This window comes from Sinocyclocheilus anshuiensis, unplaced genomic scaffold (assembly GCF_001515605.1).
Source record: "Sinocyclocheilus anshuiensis isolate Anshui unplaced genomic scaffold, SAMN03320099.WGS_v1.1 scaffold208, whole genome shotgun sequence".
NCBI classification, from domain to species: domain Eukaryota; kingdom Metazoa; phylum Chordata; class Actinopteri; order Cypriniformes; family Cyprinidae; genus Sinocyclocheilus; species Sinocyclocheilus anshuiensis.
The window spans coordinates 810089-827758 of record NW_015557186.1 but is presented as its reverse complement, the minus strand read 5'-3'; the positions used below and the strand labels follow the sequence as shown (position 1 = coordinate 827758).

The following is a 17670-nucleotide window of genomic DNA, read 5'->3' as shown; positions in this document are numbered from 1 at the left end:
TGCACGCTTCAAACAAAACAGTCAATGAAGATGAAGAAGAGAATGATGTGTGCTCCCGGCGCCTATTTATACTATAGTCGCACCGGTAGTGACGTCATGGCTGTCGCCGGCCAACGAGTTGGTGTTTTTTCAATGTATGCTTCAGACACGGGTCACGACGTGGCGTTCCCCATAGCGCCCCCTAGAGGACGCAGTTCGAAGTTCCCATGAAAGGGAACTACACTACACTATTTTTGTAGATGCATCATTTTGTACTATGCTTAAAATAGCTACATTTGGTCATGAGTAATTCATTATATGTGAGAATTTTTTTTATAGGTGATTCTATAATTGTGGTGCCATTTAGGACTTTCACTTCTAAAAAATTAGACTTACATTTCTGCCAATTATCAACATTTTGATAATTATGCTTAAAATACAATGTAAATATAAAAATATTATGCTTAAAATATATTCGGTATGTGCAATATCTGTCTAAAAATATTTTGTGCGGGCATTAGCGCATTACCTACGTCTTATACGGTTACATATCGAGAAAACATGCTTTTAGCCATTCAAAAGATATTTTTGCCCAAATAGTTTTTTGCCATAATTTTTATAACAAGTGTTTTTTTGTGGACTATCCCAGCTAACAGGCAGAATGTTCTGGCAAAGTTCTCTCAAAGTTATGAACAAATATTCTTACAGTAACATTATTAGAATGTTTGTTGAAAGTTATCTGTTCTTTAATAATGTTCTCGAAAACATTAATTTATACATGGCTCATGGAACTTTTTTTTTTTTTCTTTAATAAAATATTTTAGTTGGACATTCGTCCAAATGTTAAGTCTCATATTTTAAATGTTACTGCTTGTTTTGGAAGTAACGTTTCCATTTTTATTTTATTATTTTCCTATATGTATCAAAATAAGTAAGTACATATGTGACCCTGGAGCACAAAAGCAGTCTTAAGTCGCTGGGGTTTATTTGTAGCAATAGCCAACAATACATTGTATGGGTCAAAATTATACATTTTTCTTTTATGCCAAAAATCATTAGGATATTAAGTAAATATCATGTTCCATGAAGATATTTTTAAAATCTTCACCATAAATATATTAGAAATTAAATATTTGATTAGTAATATGCATTGCTAAGAACTTAATTTGAACAACTTTAAAGGCGATTTTCTCAATATTTAGATTTTTTTGCTTTCAGATGATATATAAATCTCAATTAAAAAAAATGGAACCTTATGACTGGTTTTGTGGTCCAGGGTCACATTTTTGTTAACTGCATTTAAGAACAAATTCACTCCAAACAAATGCATTTAACTGAGCGGCTCTGTGATGTAGCCTGCACTCTGTCAGCCGTGTACGTTTCCCAGATAATCTGCACGTTTTCATTTTGCTAAAAAAATAGCATTGCAGAGCATGCACCGCAACAAAACACAATGCAGCTCTTGCCAGTGTTCCCGGGAGCTTTCACGAGAGCGAGCAGACACTGTTTATTTGTACTGGCAGTATGAGCGCGCACTACCTAGGGGGTGGAGTACCTCCTCGCCCCCCAGAAACCCATTTGGATGGAGACTTGATGGGGCCTTGACTGTTGGGGAGTCAGCCAGAGTGCAGGCATCTTTTAATGGTCTCACCACAGAAGCACATTCCCAGCTCTGAGAATTGGAGCAGACACGCCGGCTCCTGTCTTAGCACCTTTCACTCTCGTTAGCCATCTCTGCCACCTGCCCTCATCACGACGAGCCTCGCGTCCAAACCACAACTGAACATGTGATTTATACAAATCAACCCCTCATCATTTAGTGAATGACCTAATACTGGAGTTGATTGGTGACGTCAAAGTCTGAAAACTTCCAACAGATCTCCATTACTTCTTAAAAATACTGAAATAACATTCACTGTATAATCATACTGCAAAAAAGTGATCTTCCTCAGTATATTTGTCTTGTTTTCCAGTGCAAATGTCTAACGATTCTTAAATCAAGATGCATTTATTTGAGAAGCAAAATGACAGAAAATAATAAGTCTTGTTTTATGAAAAATGAGTTTGTGGTTAAAAAAAGAACAAATATTTGCCAGTGGGTTCAGAAAAATCAACTTAATTCAACGGGAAAACAAGTTTTAATATCCCACTGGCAGATATTTGTTCTTGTTTTAAGCATAAACTCATGCAATTTTGTTCCATTTCTCAGAAAATGTAAAAAGTTCATATTTTGCATCTCAAGTAAATCTATCGTGATGTTTAGAGGATGTTTAGATATTTATATTGGAAAACCAAAAAACAACAATAACAACAACAACAACAAAAATGCTGAGTTTTTGTGCAGTGCATGCAACATTTAGTGCCACGACTTTATGAATTTAAGACTTTCGGCTCCGATTTAAGACCTTAATTTGTAAAAATGTGACTTTTTAAGACCTTCAGAAACTCTGCAAGAGGAAAGTTGCATTGTTTTATAGTTCTGTTACATATTAACATGTCTTAAATAGAATTAGACTGAAAAAAAACCTCCCAAATTCAACTTTTTAATTTTATTGTAGAAATGCAGTACACTGTAAAATATTTCAAAATGTTATGTTGAAAATTTTTGTGCTGCATTACAAAAAATTATTTGGCTCAGTTAAACTTTGAACTGAAAAGAATAAATAAATAAACAGTGAACTCACTGTTTTAGTTACCAATTGAAAATTTTTAATGCAACATAAAATGTTGAGTTTTGTCCTCCAAAATGTTTACAGCGTAAGAGTATAGAACTATAAAATGCATGCAGTAATAGCTCAAATCATTTCATGAGATTTTGGACTGCAAATCTGAGCACAGTTTGAGACTTTGAGACCTTTACTGAAACTCTAGACGAGACATGTGAGATTTACTTTATTTCCTCGGGAGCATTATCTTATAAGCAGGAGAATTGAGACTAAAAGTTTCCATTTGGAGACTAAAAATGAATGCAAAAATTAATAGCTCACATCATGTAATGAAATCTATGACTTTTGCAGACTTTGTTATTTAGGCAAATGCGAGCACAATTTGAGATTTTCTGAGATTGACTTTTTTCCCTCATGAGAATCATCTAAGAAGCATGAGAATTAAATCTCAGATGAGATCGTAAAGATCTCATTTGGGTTACACTTTATTTCGATAGTCAACTTTAGACATTCTATTAACTGTAAGTAACTTTGTAACTACATGTCAACTACATGTCAACTAATTCTCATTAATTTGCAACTACATGTCTACTAACTCTCAGAGTAGACTGTTAGGGTAGGTTTAGGGTTAGTAGAATAAGTTGACAAAGAAAGTGTTAGAAGATATTAAACAGACAGTCTACTAATACTCTACTAACTGCTAGTTGACATGTAGTTGCAAAGTTACTTACTGTTAATAGAATGTCTAAAGTGGACTATTGAAATAAAGTGTTACCCTCATTTGTACCTTCTTTCCTCTGGGATGTCAGTGTTTGTGTGTGAGGGCTAATAATTCACAGCTCTGCATCAGAACTGAAAGCTCACAAATCCTTCTCAAACAATCTGCTCTTCTGGCAGGTAGCAGATCTGAGTTTCTGCCAGATATCACGTTTCCCTCAACTGGCAGGTTCTTTAAGTGAAATATCGCTCTCCGTTTCTAAAAGCTAAACATTCGCTTTACGCCGGTCGTCTGTTAGAGTCATGATGGTAGCTTTGCAATTAACTTCACATCACATTCCAAAACGAGTAGGTTAATCTGTTTGGGCTTCATCTGAACTTTCTCAGGCCACATGAGGAACATTTGAAACGGTTCGACAGCTTCTAAATATATTCAACATTATCTGTCTATATGATGAAACCTACACTGTAAAAAATGATTGTGATTTTAACAGTAAAAGACTGTAAAAATGCTACAGTAAAAGCTTGTTAACTGGTTAACAGTAAGTTTCCATACTATATTCGGTGAATAAATGTAATTACATTTAATGTAATTTTACAGTAAAATACTGTTAAAAATACGGTTTTTGGAAGTGAAAGAAAAAGTCATTGTATAATTTACAGTGAAAAACTACCCTCCTCAGCTCGTAGAAAAGCTGTTTGTGATGAGCTTTGGTTCATCATGTGACTTTCTCATCACCACCAGTTTTTGGTGGTTATCAGTGCATTACAATGGTTCAAAACAGATATAGAACAGAAATACTTCAATATGTTGGTTTATTAACATTACATCAGTTAATGAAATACGATATTTTATTGTGAATTTAAGTTAAGTCTGTAAAACCTAAAATGTTGCTACCATATTTTTTACGGTGAAGTTCTGGCAACCACAGCTGCCGGTATTTTACCGTAAATGTCACAGTTTTTTTTTTTACAGTGTACAACAAGGAAGTTTACGTCAGCAGAATACTAAATCAAATCAAACAGTGTAAGAAAACCGTGATTGCATGACATTTCGAATGTCAGAGACAAGATGGAAACAAAGGTTATAAAAACATTTCTTGCAACATTCTACTAACTTCATTTTCACCCAAAATAAATTATTTGATGTTTATTTTTAATATTCTAAGAACATTAAAATGTCCAGTTTTTTGTTATGTTATTTAAAGGTTACAAAAACGTGCCTTAGAACGTACAAATAACATCATGAGGATGTTCCGAGTTTGTTGATCTCAGAACGTTCATCAAATATTAATAAAGAACATTCCATAAACATTACTTTAAGAATGTTTTGCCCTAACATTTACATATATATCTAATGTTTTTCATATTATATATTTATATAAAAACATTAGTGAAAAAAGTGCTTTTGTTGACCTTACTTGTCCAAATGTTGTCGCAACTTTCCAAATTGAAAACCTATGTTGTGCAATATTGTGGTAATTATTATAAAAAAAAAACAAAGATAATTTCTTCGCATTTTACTGGTTTAATGACTGTTGTCGCTCTTAGTTAGCTCTCATATGGTTCCGAATTCATATTTTTATGGAATTAACAGTTGTTGATCATTACTGATGTGCATCTCATTGGATTTAATATATTTCAGGAAAACCATTTACATCAAGCTTTACGAGTCAAATAATGCCCATATCATGTAGTGGGCTTTAGAAAGCAAACATACAGGTGGAGGATTATGGATGATTGCTTTGCTAAATGCAAAAAAAAGGCTGCATCTTACTTATTAGATGAACAAAAGTATTTCAGTTGTCAGAAAGCACGATTTGAATCGGAGAGAATTAGCTGAGGTAACTTAACACATTGACTATAATTGGTTTCCTCGGTTTTTAAAGTTAGGTCAACAGTGCAGTTTTTAATAGACCTTAGTCAGGTTAGATGCAATGTTGAATGAATTTAGCACAAATGAAAATGAGGCTGTGAGGGATAGACTTACAGTCTTTACAATCGCATCCACTGAAGGTCCTAGATCATAATTTTTGCCAACTTTCAAAACTGTTTTTATGGAGTCTTTGTCTGCTAAGGTTTTTTTCCCCTTGGAAAGATGTTAAAAAGTTGTTAAACAACAGCTCTGTACTTCAGTCCCTCACAACCTCGTTTCTTTCCTGTCAAAAATTAAATACGGCGGGATTCTGACTACCCAGGTAACAAGTTTACGTTATAAAAGCGTTGTCGGAACATTGTCCTGAAATATTTCTAAAACGTTAAAATGTCTAGTTTTCTTGATGTGATTATAACATTATTTAAAGGTTACAAATATGTTTCTTACAACATTCTACTGACTTTATTTTCTCCCAAAATATAACATTATTTGAACATTTATATTAATATGAACAGTTTTATTGTCATGATTAGAACGTTATTTAAATGTTCAAGTATAAACAACATCATGAGGACATCGTGAGAATGTTTTCTCTCAACGTTAGGAGAACGTATATCAAATGTTAGTTATAAAGTTACAAGAACGTTCCACAGACATTACTTTAAGAATGTTTTGTCCTAACATTTATATAACTATTAAACGTTCCCTGTTAGCTAAGGGCTATAACAAATTTAGGTTATAAAAACGTTGTGGGAACATTGTTTTGAAATGTTTCTAAATTGCTGAAATGTCCAGTTTTCTTGTGGTGATTAGAACGTTATTTAAAAGTTACAAAAACGTTTATTAAAAATTCTACTAACTTTATTTTCACCCAAAATATAGCATTATTTGAACATTTATTTATAATATTCTAAGAACGTTAAAATGTCTAGTTTTCTTGTTGTGATTATAATGTTATTTAAAGATTACAGAAACGTTTTTTAGAATGTTCCTCAAGTACAAATATCATGAGGACGTTCCGAGAATGTTGATCTCAGAATGTTTTCTCTCAACGTTATGAGAACGTATATCAAATATTAGTTATAAAGTTACAAGAACGTTCCAAAACATTACTTTAAGAACATTTTGTTCCCTATTAGCTGGGTATGTATTACACATAATCGGTGTGAAATGATGTATCTAAACACATTTACGCAGATGTGTAATTAAAAGTTTTAAAATACATTTGTGTTATTTTAACGATGAAGCTTTGCCTGTCATGTGCCGTCTAAATGAACAGAACTGGATGAGACGGTTTCAGATTTTAAGGATGATAATATTGAATGCCGGTCGGTGTGGGATGGGTGTAGGAACCGCCAGCAAAGGCCTGTAAAGTTTTCAGGCTGTGTAAACCATGTCTCCGGAACATTGTGTTTGCTAGGTCATTCCCTTAAGCACCCTTCATCCTCGCGCTGTTATTCTTTACTATCCCCTCCTCCGTTTGGGATCTACGGATCTTCTGCAACCTTTCACAAATTTCCTGGGCCTCTTTGTAACGGGTCGAGTCCTGCCACTGCATGTGTCACAAGAGACACGATGAGGGCTGTTTATTATAATTGCACGCTTGGTCCAATTTATGCATTTTTTTAATTTTCAAATAAACTGTTTAATTGTTGAACAAATAGCCTCATTATGCCTCTTCATTTAGTCTCACCAAGTGTCACATTCAATTAATACTCTGCCTTAAATAATGCTTGAACAAGGTGGTCACTCTTATGATGTCAGAAAGATTAAAGCATGACTGCTTTCAGTGCATACTTAATAATATAGTCAAATATTACAATTGGTAAGATGCAAAGTTACCAAATTTATGAATGTCCAAACTATATGTAAGGTGTCAATTTAACACACCCATATAGCCACAATGAAAGTGTCCAAACTGCATGTGGAATCTGAAGATCAGATCATTAATGTATAAGCTGAACAAAATTGGTCCAAGAATATATATATATATATATATATAACTTTGGAGGATTTAGATGCTGATGACCGTAGAAACGCATCATCACAGTCTTGTGAAAAGGGTCATTGAAATGGATTGGCTGGCGTTTTCCCGCCTCGCGCCGCTGTCAATCCCACAATCCTACTCGTGAGCGTGTCTCGCGCTCCGCTCCCACAGAGAGTGAACTGGAAAATCCCGTGCATCTCCGCGCCAGTGAACACATACAAAGATACAAACCAATTAAACACAGATGTTCGCGGTTACCGTTTCTCACCCATGACCCGTGTGGCTCAGTGTGCCGTTATGTAACGTTAAATTATTCATGAGGCGAACGTGACAAGCAGATGAAGTCACTCCAGGAACAGACGTCAATGGTGACCTTCAACAGTAAGCGATAAGAGTTTGAAAAGCTAGTGAGTTATGAAAAGCCTTCTGAAACATTAATACACTAAGTCAAAATATTAGATTCAATATAATGATTTAAAAAAGATCTTTCAATGGCGAAAGTGAAAATCCTGGAAGTTAACCGGTCACTGATGACTGTATTTCCCAAACTGATGAGAAGCTAATATTTAAGTCATGAAAATTTAAAATAGCAGTAAACACTTTTAAAATAAAAATAACCAAAGTAAAACATTCACTTAAAAAAAAAAAAAGTATTTTATTTGGTTTCCTGCAAGTCATGTGACCATTAATCAACATCAGAGAACCATGAACATGCATATGTTTTGTTAAACTTAAGAAATATTTTAAAGAAATACTAAATTAAAGAAAATATTTAAGAGGGGTTCAGCTTGTTTATTAACCTCATCGTTAGATCTTTAGCTTTAGTTCTATCAATGCAATTATTATAAATTACAAAAATAATTTTTTTTAAACAAATGAATAAACAAACAAAATGTACTTTTCTTATTTTGGTCGCGCTTTATTTTAAGGTCCAATTCTCACTATTAACAAACCATTAACTATGACATTTGCCTCAGTAAACTCCTAATTTGCTGCTTATTTATAGTTAGTAGGTAGCTGTTAAGTTTAGGTATTCGGTAGGATTAGGGATGTACTGTAGAATATGGTCATGCAGAATAAGTGCTAATAAGCAGCCAATATGTTAAGAATAGGCATTATAATAAGCAACTAGTTAATAGTGAGAATTGATCCCTATACTAAATTGTTACCTTTTGTTCTTGTGAATAAAAAGTTTGTAATGGAGAACAAACAAAGAAGCTATTCATGCAATTATTTACAAGAAATCAAATTATGTTGGCGTCTGCCAAGTGATTTTTTTTAATGCAGAGTAGACCGTTACAACCAGGACAAGCATAAACTGTTCTGTTAAATCACTTAATTCCTACTTTAATTTAGTTAATATTAGGTGACCAGCCTACACAAACAAGGTTGAAAATCACATTTGTATTCTTTGTTGTTGATGAATTAAATATGAAAATGTGAATAAGTGGTCCTACTTCCATCAATGTACCTCCACCAAAATCTTTTATATTTAGTTTTTAGATGACATATAGTCTATAGCAATTTTTAAAATGATATTACTGAACATGACGTCTACTCACAAATCATGATGCTGATACTCAACAGAGTAGGGCATTGAATGATGAACATCTATGAAATGATCAGGTAAGAACTGAACAATGAAGTTCTCCGCCGGCTCCATATACTAGCCAGCTCCGTCCCTCACAAGGCCCCGTCAAATGATGTGTGTGGTCTTCATCTTTGCCAGATCAACAGAAATGCCACATCAAAAGCAGCTTAAGTTCTTATTTTGAAGATAGAGGCAAATTTTCAAAGATGCTATAAAGACAAATGTGTCATGGAAAAGAAAAGAAGCCATAATTGCTAGCATAAAAGAGGCAAAAAAAAAAGCATCGCAGTGAATGTGGCATTTATGATGGTAAGAAAGCGTTGTCAGAATTTGCTTGAAAAAGTATGTCTGAAGACAACAATCTTTTCTTGTAATTTAAGAGTCATTTACAGGGTTGCACGAATCTGCACCTGCACAGAAATGCCCATTATTAAGCAAATCATGAACCTTTGCGTGTTTAATAAATACTTTGGCTGATTTTGATGCAAATGCACAAAATGAAGAATATCTCCAGATTTGTTCTGGGCTGAAATGAATCCGTGGTACTGAACACACCCATCATAACTGTAATAAAATACATTCTTGTTTTTATTTTACGAGGTGGGATTGATTGTTGGATATTGATGTCAGTCCTAAGACAATTCCCGTGATTTCCCATTTCCATGTTTCCTACTCCCAGCCACATTTTCTTGTACTTTATTGGTGTGTTTTCTTGTTTGTCACTTGCTGATGTAATACTGTGGAGAGAAATTATTTTATGTTCCATGTGAATCGAGCTATCATCCGCCTATTATCCAGATGAGCTTAACCACAATTCCAGGAACGGCCCGAGTCTGAGGAACATCCCTGTGCTTGGAGAGTTGTGTTCTTGTTTACTGTGAGCGTGTGTGTTTCTCATGAATGGAAAGCTTTGAATTGCTGTGGTAATGGAATCCCATTGCCTGGTTATTCCAGTTACTGTGAGTAGCGTGTGAGTTTGAGCAAAGTTGGCTACAACAAATTTTGTCTCACTTTCTCATCCACAGTGGTTCTTGACTGCTTTTGCTTTAGGGCCCAGATTTTACAGTACACTGGACAGCATTTATTTTTTGCACAAAAATAATGTCTTTAAAATCAAACGTTGAAGTTTATTAATATTACCGTAACTGCACTGGCCCAGAAGTATGCAAAATTATTAGTCTAACATGTTTGGATTTTATATGTCTCTGATAGTTTCGTGCTTTTGGCCATCATTTTTGGTAGACACCATTTTTGCAACCTTTTTAGTGACTTTTCCCCCCTCAAAACAGCACCTAGTGACTTTTTGGACTGTTGTCTTTAAACTTGTGTAAATGGTGATTTTGTCAAATGTCGTTGCAGTTAGAAATCAGGATTTAAGCTTAGAAGTGACTCCTGTTTAACATGGCCACGTTTCAGTCACTATGTCATACTTGTTGTCTGACAACAAAAACAGAAAAATATGTAAATTAAAATGATTTCTTGGGAGTTTGGCTGTGTTAAAATACAGTTTGTGAGCTCTGAGAATAGGAGAGAAGCAAACAGATGTAAATGGCCGACAGCAGACAAAATGCAAATATGATGGTCAGGATGTCATGAATATGCTAATTAGAGCATGATGCCATCTAGAAACATTTATTGACTTTTCGAACAGGCTTTAGCTACTTTCCATTGAGAGTATTTGGCAAAAGCGCTCAACACAAACCCAATATATTTGATGTTTTTGTTTGTGTTTCATAATGTTGAGAGAAATGTTTTTAGAGCAACATTCTCAAAATGTCCTTATGATGTTATTTGTACTTGATGAAAACGTTCTTGTAACCTTTAAATATTATAATCATGACAAGAACTGGACATTTTAATGTTTTTTAGAATATTAAAAAATAAATGTTAAAAAAACGTTAGATTTTGGGTGATTATAACATTAGTAGAATGTTGTAAGAATCTTTTTTGTAACCTTTAAATAATATAATAATCACAACAAGAAAACTGGACATTTTAATGTTAGAATTTAAAAAAGAAACGTTCAAATAATGCTTTATTTTGGGTGAAAAAGAAAGTAGAACGTTGTGAGAAATGTTTTTGTAACCTTTAAATAATGTTATAATCACTACAAGGAACCGTCTCAGGTTACTTATGTAACCATGGTTCCCTGAGTAGGGAACGAGACACTGCATCCTCTAGGGGTCGCTATGGGGAACACCTTCAGTGTGACCGGTGTCTAATGCATATATCTAAAAATGACAATAACATTGGCCGGCGACAGCCTATGACGTCACTACCGGTGCGACTATAGTATAAATAGGCGCTGGAAGAACACGTCATCCACTTCTTCGTCTGAAGCTTGCGTCCGAAGCATGGCAGGAAACCTAGAGGACGCAGTGTCTCATTCCCTACTCAGGGAACGGAGTGCATGCCAGAAAACCACGGCGAGCACTAAGTACCAACTCTACCATAGCCATGGGAGTTGCCCCTGGGACGTTAGACGGCTGTCAGTGACATTATTAATGGATTTTTCTTTTTCAAGCCGGAGTGCCGTATAATGTGGTTATCTGAGAAGGACATGATATAAACCATCTGTCCAATAACTGCAGACAGATCCACACTATACATTTCCTATATAAACAAAAGGAAATTACTGATAGGGAGAAATTTCCCGTTAGGTCCTTTCTATGTTCTCACCGCGACGCAACACGCAGCATGCATTCAGCTCCCGCAGGAGCTAAACACGCTCCGCCCAACCGCTAGATTACCTCAGAAATCAAGCGTGAACGAAAACTGCTGCCGCGAATGCATCGCTATTCCCGCGAGAGGCGAACGCACTCATGCAAATGCCATCTACAAACTTGGGTAAATGGTGAAATACTCACATCCCCCTCAGTAGTCCCACGAATGCATCATAATGAGCACAAGCCGTCTCCTCGTGAGACGAGCGCGTTCAATTCATGCTTATCCCTCACAAGAAATAAGCAATGAATGCAGAGCGCATCTAACTCCCTCGAGAGCTGAACGCGCTTGCTCTTCACCACACACACACACACACACAGCACGCGAGCCGTGTGAAACTGCAGGTATCAGAGCAAAGCCTCTGGCGAGAAACATGCACTCCTAGTCGTGTTTAGCTTAACGCTAACATAAACAAACGGTCAGTAAAGACGAAGAACAGGATGACGTGTTTTCCCGGCGCCTATTTATACTATAGTCGCACCGGTAGTGACGTCATAGGCTGTCGCCGGCCAATGTTATTGTCGTTTTTAGATATACGCTTCAGACACCGGTCACACTGAAGGTGTTCCCCATAGCGACCCCTAGAGGACGCAGTTCGAAGTTCCCTTGAAAGGGAACTGGACATTTCAACGTTTTAGAAACATTTTAAAACAATTTTCCCACAACGTTTTTATAACTAAATTTGTTACCTGGGATGTTGGCATTGGTCTAATTTTACAGTCCGATTAAACAAATTTGCGGCAAAACACTATGGTTTGATTGGACACATGAACTTTGACATCCACAACAAAAATAATGAATATATCACGTAAACCCATCACATTTGCATCTTATTTGCATTTAATGATTTCCTGCTGTCCAGATCTGCCTTTTTTGGGCCTTGAACCACCAGATCGTTTCTGGAGATGCATAAAAGTAGCTACATAATAATTGTGTTGGTTTAGGCTCAGCTAAACTAAATCTAAACTAACCCACTAATTGAGTAGTTGGTTGATGGACAATCTTCTTGACCCATTCATATATGTTTGTATTTGCAGAAATGGCTTTGCTGTAGACGTCAATCAAACGTGTTTGGCATCTCTGACAGATCAGACTGGTTTGCTTGTAAAATTGATGAGAAACAAACAAGCATTATTGAAGCAATGTGCGGTTGATTTGTCTTAGTTTAGTCTTGGGAATTTCACTGTGAAGCTCTTGGAAGAACTTAGATTGTTATTGGTCTACAGTCTCTCTTTCACATAAACCCTCTTTGCTCGAGAGTCTGCAGGTAAAAGATGCGTGTGAACAGACACTTTTCATGCCTGTATGTATGTTTGTGTTTGTGCATTTATGAGCTTCTGCTCTTTGATGTAAAGGAAAATCATTTAAACTAAAATCTAGCAAACATTTAGATTAGAGACTCTCTTTTTCCATTGCCATCAACTGGATTTTGATTTTTGGGCAGGCTTTATTGGTGCCCCATTAAATTATCTCAAACTGATTCAAAAGTTAATAGATAACTAATTAAAAAGCAATATTTCCCTGTAAGATCTTGAATAGATACTGATCACATCACTATGAGTACTAGTACTAGTGTTGATTAACTTAAAAAGCACCAGTGTAATGTTCACACATTTTCCAGAAGTCACCCATGTCTTACACCATCTCTGCTCTGGTTTAAATCAGTTTAAATGTGTGTAAGAGTTTGTATTTTGGCTTTCTAAATCAGGGAAAACTCTAAAATGTAGATGCTTCCCAGAAGGCTGGTTATCTGCCTCCTGTAGCTGCAAAATAATTGTATAGTATTGCACATCTATCTATTAAGCTGTCGGGCTCATTGGCTTCAGTCTTCCCATGGGAATTGCCTCATCATCTGTAAGCGGAGGAGTGATTTAGGGAAACACGGATGTGTGATAATTCTCAGAACAGAAGTGTTGAGTCACTACGATTTGGCACCGCGTTCCTGCTGTTTTTTGGCAAGCGTTTGCGTGATTGGCATTGCTTCACGTTACCAAAAAAAGCTTTTCCAAGCTTGTCATATGCTGCCTTAAAATTGTCTTAGGATGTTCCAACTCACAAGCTGAGAAATTTTAATTAAAATGAGATGTTTATGAGATTTTGGTCAGAATATATTGATGTGGTGGAACATTTCATGTTTGTAGTATAATAAAATAATGACCTTTGCCCCCCCTGTATTTTATTGTTCTTAAGCAGATGTTACACATAGTTTTGTGACATAAATGATCTAAATCAGCAGAATTTTCTGGCAAACTTTAACAGGATGTTTACAAATTAAACTGTACAGTCGACTTTCAGAATTACAGTTTAAAATGACCCATTAATTAGCATAATATATAGCTGATAAAACTAAACTGTATGTCATAAGCAGTGTTGGGGAAAGTTACTTTTAAAAGTAATGCATTACAATATTGCGTTACTCCATAAAAAAGTAACTAATTACGGTACTTAGTTACTTTTTATGGAAAGTAATGCGTTACGTTACTTTTGCGTTACTTTTTAAATCTGGACAGGGCTTGCTAATTTGTTTTTAAATAAAAAAATTTACTACCCCCAACACTGGTCATGTCATCTTTGAACATGATGTGGTTTCTTACTGTTTGCTTTAAGTCCCTTGTTGAGGAAAAACACAAAGGTTTGCAAAAGTGACGCTTTGACCAAAAGTTGAGAGAATTTTCCATTGACAATTGAGAATTTCAGAGAATTTTTGGAAACTCAATTCACTGTATTCCCAATTGATATCAAACTGACTTGACACTGTTCACACCATAAGAACATATTTTAGACATTTATTTTTCTTGAGCTTTTTTCTAGTGTATCGATTAAGCACTATAAGGTTTGAAACAGTCAGTATACAGTCTATTTTGAGCTTTAATAATGATGCTCGACTCTGCAAGTGCAAGAAATAATGCATGTATACTTTAAATTTTACATGTAGTAGTTATTATAATAATCTGAATATGATAGATTTATATAATCTTGTGTTGTTGCAGGGTCTCATTAGTTCAGATGTCCATTTGCAGAGCATGTAGGCATGCAAATACCAGATGAGAAGGGAGGATGTGTTCTTTGATCAATGTTTTCATTTTTTTTTAAAGTGTAGGCTACTTCTTTCCAAAACAACATAATTGTTAGCTTCATATCATCTGCTGTGTGTTTGCATAAAGTGAATCTCATGAAACTTGTCAAATGTGTCCAGCTCATATTTCACCTCAAAACCTTTAGTAGTATTTGTTGTACTGGTTTAAATAAAAAATAAAAAAACTGTAATGCAATGTCTTTTTCTGTATTGCAGAATAAACAATCACCACTGAGAATGAGAAATGCAAGCTGTCCAGTTGTATCTATGAATGCAAAACAATTTTTCCCATTATTTTGAGTTGAAATATGACCCGTATGTGTTTCCATAAGAGTCACTCATCTGTGTGTGAGGTCAAAACAGAGGTGAAAACATCTGATGGTACAATCTGTGTTTTTTTAAAGCCGAACCCTCAGCAAATCTAGAGGCCAACGATGGGGGCATCCTGGAGAACGACCGTTTTTCAGTGGGGAGATTTATCAAAAAGACATGTCTCGTGAGTGTGCGTTTGCGTGTGTGGTTCGCAGTAAATCAGAAGCATGTACTGTGGCTACCCTGCATGGCCCATAACACCCTGAAAGCAGTGTGTGTCTGCTATGAATTAACCAGTCTAAATGTAAGACTCCCTCTGAGACTCCCTCCACTGCTCCGCCGCGCATGTGGGCCGCAAAGCAGCTTTGCACGTTTTTATGTGTGCGTGAAAAGATGCTATTTGGACGCCACCACCTCTGCTACAGAAAAGTAAATTAGTAAATACATTTAGACCTGTAATTTACATGACCGACAAGCAGTGTTTATTAATAATTGTGTGTGTTTGTACAGCAAACCAGCAGATGTGGCAAGCAAAGCGTGGCTGTTTTGGAGCAACTTAGTGAGCATGAATATAAATATTTAATTTAATGAAATACATTAAAGTCAACAATGCATTTTATTTACATCTATAAAAACAGATTTAAGTCACATTTATGAATAATTTTTTAACATCTTTGTAAAAATTACAGGCTTATGAAAACAAACAATGTTTTTTCTGGCATTGAATCAATATTAAACTTGACATTTATTTTGCTTTTCTTTTGTATATTTATTAAAAGCAATATATTTTAAATTGCTCTTTTAATCACCAGAAGTTTAATTATATATATGGACATTTTTTTGCAGCTAGAAAAATACTTCAATATATTTTAGAAACTATGTTTTTAAAAGTAGCACACAGTAAAATAAATTTAAGCACACATCTCATTACTAACATTGTTTTAAAGTACTGTAAAACCCTGCTGACAGCATTTTGTTCCTTTTTGGCTCTTTTCCTTTGGTTACTTTTGCTTTTAAAAATTTTAGATTTAGTCGTACATTAATACTTCTATATAGTGAACTATATTTATAATCTGAAGTCCAGTATTGCTAAATATGAAGTACATACCTGATTTTGCATAGTGTAATTTATCAGAGACAGTGGGTTTGAAAGCACACACTACACTGGTAAAAATGATGTGTTGGATTTACTTAAAATATGTATGCACCATTTTTGCATCACACTTTTTTAGTAAACCCAACTTGGAATAATTGTACTTAAAATAAACAAGATAATCTTTGTTATATGAACTTAAATATTTGAGTTCACTTAACATTCTTTACTTAAAACATGCAACATCATCTACTAAGTAATTTCAAGTTGTGTTAACTTAACATTTAAGCTAATTTATATAAAAAATATAATTGAGTTAAACCAACATTCTTTACTTAAAAAAAAAAAATGTAACACCATAGAATCTACTAAGTAATTGCAAGTTGTGTTTACTTAACATTTGAATAAAAAAATTTTTTTTGAGTTAAACCAACTTAACATTTTAACTTATTTTAGATCTTCAGCTATTGGTCTGCTTACTGCACTGCTCCAGTACAGTCAATATCTTAAATAAATTAAACACGCAAATCACACAAAATAAAGCATTTCAGTTTATTTTTTGACAGGCTGAAACCACACATCATGAATGTACACCAAAATGTGACAAATCGACAAATGGAAGTTCACTTCCAACATGTCACTTCCTTGATTTTTCACCCTTGAAAAATTGAGTTAAAAAGTTTGCCACTGTCTTGTTCCAGTAGAATCTTCTGAAAAAATTCAAATGAGTACCTGAGCTCTTTGGGGTAACTCGGATTAATTGCATAAATTAGGCCAAGCAGAAAAACACAAGCCTTCGCAACACCTGCCAATCCCGCCATCACCTCTATGCCTTCCAGCACTATCCCAGTCTGTAATGGATCATCTGTTGAGCCACCTTTTGTGATGATCTTCAGTGTGAGCTGTTCCAGTTCCTCCTTGTTCCCATGAGTATCCTTAAAAAAAAACACACACAAAGCAAATGTGTCTTTATTTAACACCACTTGGTATTTTTCAGATTGTTTCTCAGTGCAAAAAATACATTGCTATGAAATAACACAAAATGAGACAATATTTTGAAATTTACATTTATATTTTAAAATAAAAGAAGTGTCTTACAGCCATTCATTTTATTTCTATCTATTTTGGTTGAATTTAATTAACTGCTATTATATAAATTGTTTATTTAGGTTAGGAGCGTAACTTGGTCGTTGATCGATTTCAGATGCTCACCTGATAATGCTTGATGAGATTCTCAGGATTTTCCGAGAGGTAGACAATTAAGCATCAAATTACAACTTCTCTACGTTGTTCCACAGGGCTGGTCTGAAAAGTAAAACAAAATGCGGCTTGTTATGGTGCATACACACAAAATCACAACTATACAGTGACTCCATAGAGTTTGGGAATGAAGGCATTATTTGACCAACTCATCTTTAATGACGGTGAAACTGCTGATGGCAAATGAAGTTGGAAGCAAAATGAATTTTGAAAGAACAGAAAAATCTGCTCAGGTTCTGCTGCTATACACCACAATAATGATCTGTTGCTAAAGCGACAATAGTTTTTTAAAGCTAATTGGAGAATGGCCAAGTCAGTCACCTGATCAGAACCTAATTTAGCATTTATTTCATATGCTGTAAGATAGACATATTCCACCCAAAATGTTT

The 17670-nt window shown here is 34.9% G+C and overlaps 1 long non-coding RNA gene across 1 annotated transcript in view; it reads right to left on the bottom strand.

Annotated features, from left to right (window-relative positions):
- Positions 1–16593: 16593 nt before the first annotated feature.
- LOC107678750 (uncharacterized) overlaps positions 16594–17670 on the bottom strand; it is a 2409-nt gene continuing 1332 nt past the window's right edge. The window contains exons 2-3 of the long non-coding RNA XR_001632963.1: positions 17234–17326; positions 16594–16956 (exon numbers count right to left, since the gene is read on the bottom strand). This is a non-coding gene — a long non-coding RNA (uncharacterized LOC107678750). The remainder of the gene's footprint in view (positions 16957–17233; positions 17327–17670) is intronic.